Source organism: Anastrepha ludens, chromosome 6 (genome assembly GCF_028408465.1).
Source record: "Anastrepha ludens isolate Willacy chromosome 6, idAnaLude1.1, whole genome shotgun sequence".
Lineage (NCBI taxonomy): Eukaryota > Metazoa > Arthropoda > Insecta > Diptera > Tephritidae > Anastrepha > Anastrepha ludens.
In genome coordinates this window covers 123,904,707-123,909,699 of record NC_071502.1, presented here as the reverse complement: position 1 = coordinate 123,909,699, position 4,993 = coordinate 123,904,707, and the positions used below count along the sequence as shown (strand labels likewise).

General features: G+C 39.9%; 1 pseudogene; it reads left to right on the top strand.

Moving 5' to 3' along the window:
- Positions 1-409: 409 nt before the first annotated feature.
- Positions 410-3,151, top strand: LOC128868308 (maltase A2-like; annotated as a pseudogene).
- Positions 3,152-4,993: the final 1,842 nt, after the last annotated feature.

Here is a 4,993-nt window from a genome sequence, read left to right as displayed (position 1 = left end):
CAGCTTATTCAGCTCAATGACCTTCTACGTTTTGAAATTAAAAATGTCGACATAAACTTTTAATTTAATAATTGGTTTATTGAAACACAAAATTTCCTTAAATTTTTATATGTAATCTGTATTTACATACAGGTTTCAGACTGACGTACAAATTTTTATCGAAGTGCTACGAAGGGGTAAAAAAGGTATGAATAAATACAAAATTGGTAACACAATTTGCTGTCTGGTGATAACAATAGCTCCAGAATTTATGTGAAGCATTTAGGTATTTCCGTTGCTCGCCAATCAAATATCTGTACAGTAATATAATATTTAATTTCCCTATTCGGGCAATAAACGTTCCTATCTTAGTCTACTTGCAATAATAAATATAAGTTTGGTCATTAGCGGTGCGTTAGTACTTCCCGAGATGGTGTCCGTTTTATTACTCTTATTTACAATCGCGCTTTTCTGCTGTTTTAGCGCTTCTGCGAACACCACAGTCGACTGTTGGGAGTCGGCCACACTTTATCAGATCTATCCATGATCTTTTATGGACAGTGACGGTGATGGTATAGGTGACTTGAATGGCATTACATTTTGTTTCGAATTTCTCAAGGAAATAATATAGGTGTGACAGCTACATGGCTTTCACTAATCTTCGCTTCACCGATGAGAGATATGGGTTACGATGTGTCTAATTTCACCAAAATTGAACCGTTCTTTGGTACAATGGATGATTTTGATGCAATGATTGCAAAGGCGCGTAAATTGGGCCTGAAGATTATATTAGATTTTGTACCAAATCGCTCGAGTTCTGAGTGCGAGTGGTTCCAGAAGTCGATACGTCGAGTAGATGGTTACGATGATTTCTATGTATGGGATGATGGCAAAATAGACCCAGAAACGGGCGAGCGTAGTGAGCCAAGTAATTGGGTGATTATTGGAATTAGCTCTTACCTGCTATCAACAACCATTTCATATATTGTCATTCAGATGTCAGTATTTGGTGGTTCTGCATGGACTTGGATTGAAGAACGCCAACAGTATTACTTACATCAGTTTCTAGCCAAACAACCTGACTTAAATCTCACCAATCCTATGGTGCGTGAACATCTCATCGAAGTTTTGGACTTTTGGCTTGATCGTGGAGTGGACGTTTTCAGCATTTATGCAGCACCATTTTTCATAGAGAAGCGTTATGACAATGGTACATATCCAGATGAGACGATTTTAACTGATGGACTAAGGACTGATCAAAAATATACAAAGAATCAACCAGAAAATTTCGAATTATTATATCAATGGTGCGAATTTCTAGATGAATACCAACAACAACATGGCGGCGATGCTAGGTGAGACATATCTAATAAGATGCCAAATAATCAATAGAGTAGTAGTAGTTTTGTCTAAATGCATCTAATTAACTAAATTAATCTTTGTCTAATTGTATTTCTCCAAAGAGCCCAAATTGCCGAAGCTTACACCACCTCTGATAATTTGAGCAATTACGTCAGCAATGGCATTCATATTGGAAGTCAATTGCCAATGAATTTTAACTTTATTCAATTAAGAGAAAGTTCCACTGCACAGACTGTTGAACAATACGCCAAAGAATGGATGGATATAATTTGGATGAATCATAAGGTGGCCAATTGGGTAGTAGGAAATCATGACAACAGTCGTCCAGCCACACGCATAGGAGCAACTAGGACAGATCTGATGACGATGATAATGCATGCATTGCCCGGCACATCTGTTACTTATTACGTAAATGCTAATTGTCACTTAAAGAAATTCTTATTAAAAGCTGCTATTTTTATTTCTAATTTAGGGAGATGAGATCGGCATGACTGACGGAGACATTGATTGCAGCAGTGCAACTTGCAGCTTCCGCGATCCAGAGCGTACGCCAATGCAATGGGACACTTCAACGAATGCTGGATTCAGCGCAGGAAACTCCACTTGGCTACCCGTCAATCCTAACTGCTCATATCTCAATGTACCTTGAACATATACAAGGGAATGACCGGTTTGAAACAAACGGAAGCATTCAAGGCGTTCAAAGAAAATGGTGGAGTTTTGTGTGGAGCTTTGGAGGAGCAGGTCTTTCAGGTTGTGAGGTTAGTTGAAGTGGAGATGTTTAAATTTCACAATTGATTGAAATGACGTTTTCAGAACTGCCGTTGGTCGTGAGGTGTACCGTTTACTAGCTAACTTCGGTACTCAAATAGAATATTTAGATGGTTTGACGAATAAGACTATGGAGTACGTGTTGCTCAATTCCTATTCACCTCACAAATATGGGCGTTGGCATTTTTGAAAAGTTACAAAATGTTGTTTTGTTTTTACATTTCAGCGACAAGGTCGATAGGGGTTATATACCTTGTGGTCCGGTGAAATTAGCGAAAGTTGGGTTTTTTTTAAAGATATGTAGCAATAATTTTATTGTATAACAGTTTTTATTATTGGATATTACAATGTTTAAAGAAAAAAAAAAAAGGCTTTGTTTGTGTAAAAATATTTAAAAATGGCGGAGTTATGGCGTTTTCCCCCAAGACCGTTTTTTTGGAAGAGGCTTGCGGTGGACGCGATTCAAGTCCGCCAAGTCAACTGAAATTAAATATTTTGATTTTTGTGAAAATAGGAACATGTTTTTAAAAAACTCCACTTCTACAGTCCTAAAATTGGCATTAAAAAATTCATATCTGCAAAATAAAAATTTATACATAAAAAGTTGATCGTTCACTAAGAGGCGACATCAATTACGAACAATTTAAAAAAAAAATTATAAAAATCGGTTGAATACTTTTTTTGCAATCGCGTCCACCGCAAAAGCATTTTTGGAAAAACACGTTTTTGAGATAATCGCGTTTAAAGTTTCAAGCGCCGCATGAGGCCGTACGCTCAGGACGTGACGACGCACAATTTAAAACGCTGTAACTTTCGATCTATTGCTCAGATCTCTATGAAATTTTTGGAAAATGTTCTCAAGGGATTGTACTTTACGATAAAGAAATAAAATTTATTTTGATTTTTTTGAAAAACACAAGGTATATAACCCCTTAAGCCAACGAATTTATTTGATGCCATATGAAGCGGTAATACTGCGGTGGACTGCATAAAGTATATTTGTGTGTATGATGGTCAACACTTCCAACTGACTGTTCAAACTTTTCGCAATTGTTTCTAGTATTAATTTGGTAACCAGTATTTATTAGAATAATTTAGTTACTTTATAGTGAAATAAAATCTTTTTGGAAATGCAAAAATATTTCAAATCTTCTACGAAAACTATGGATTTGCGAAAGATACCTTTTGAAATTAAATTTCCAGGCAAAATTCATGCGCAGTGGCCGCCTCGTGTATCAAACACCCTAAGTAACAAAAATGTAAGTGGACTCACGCAATAATTTGATTTAAATGATCGGTTTTAACCATCCAAGTGAACACTTATTCGATACCCTATTTACGCGCCAACAACGGTGGCCGGAACTCTACTGTTCTGTTTGTGAGTTCTTAGTAGCGATTATCTTGACGATAACAAAAATTCTAAGAAATCTTAATAGTGAACATCGCAATATTTCATATTATTTATAAATACAGCGCCCGCTCGATAACGTGAACACTCTAAAGCGTGAACAGCCCAAAACGTGAACAGATATTTTTGTGCATTGACTTTTTTTTGTCGGGACAACTATCAAGTGCAGCACTGAGACATGTATTAAGTCCATTGTACTACACTTGGATTCCCTTTTAATTTTCCTTAAATCTGCCCGATCTCCGAAGAAATCTGAGTAGATCTTGTGGTGCTAAGGAACCTGATTCGAGCGAAGACGGGACAGACGCCGTCTCATCCTCCTCTTCACAAGCTGGGCAGAATACATTGCCTGAGATGCCCAACCTTTCCATGTGCTTCACCCACAGAAAGTGACCCGTCATCAGTCCAACCAGCCGTCTGCACTCCCCTCTGCTTAATGACAGAAGGGTTTGCGACAGTCGATCGAACAAGACAGGTAACATCAGTTTAGTCCATCTGCAGCCTCTTTCAGCCTGCCAAGCTCGCTTGTGGGTGGTAGTTACCCATTTGCTAACCGTGGCTTTGATGGCCGCAGAACGGAGTGGCAAAACGGGGTCTGGACCAAAGAAGTAGGCCTCAGAGCCCATCTTAGTTAAGGAGTCAGAGGTCTGGTTAGCCGCGATACCCACGTGTTCCGGGACACATGTGAGCATCAGGCTATTATATAGGTATACCGACATAGCTCAGCCTGGATTTAAAGGACTTGACTACCCCTGATGTGGTTGGGGAGCTGTCTAAGGCCATGAGCGCAACGTGACTATGACACATGTAGATCTGCTTGAAACATAGATGCATGCATTCCAAGAGCAAAGTGCAGTTTTGTGCCGCTGGATACCACGTAGACCCCAAAGCCGGAGCCATGCTCGGTCCTGGAGCCATCCGTAAAAATGCGAAAACAGTGTTTGCCGGGCTCATTTGCTGAGTTTGACCACAACTGAGCCCCTGGTAGCACTACACTGTATCTCTTTTCAAGTACGACTCTTGATGGCATGGAGTCAAGGGGCATGGAGAGAATCGTTGGATCGACGTCCATGCTTTCTCTGTTTTCCAATGCCGGACAGGGGTCGTACCAGTTCCCATTGTGTTTCAGCCTGCACTTGGCTTTCAAGGCCTCTCCTTGGATGAAAGCATCAAGTGGTGGTAAACCAATCAGAGCATCTAATGGCGGGCCTGAAGTAGTCGGAAAGCTCCGATGCAGTCTCAATAAGGTCCTCCTGACTCCCACGAGAGAGAGTCTACTCATCCAGACCACTGATGCATAGGTGATAATAGGTCTTATCATAGCCGTGTAGATCCATAGGACATTGCTAGGAGAAAGACCCCACGTTTTCCCAAAGACACCTTTGCACTGCCAGAAAGCTGTCAGTGCTTTGGATATCTTTGTTTCAACGTGTGATTTCCGTAGGAGCTTACTATCGAGGATTACTCCAAGAT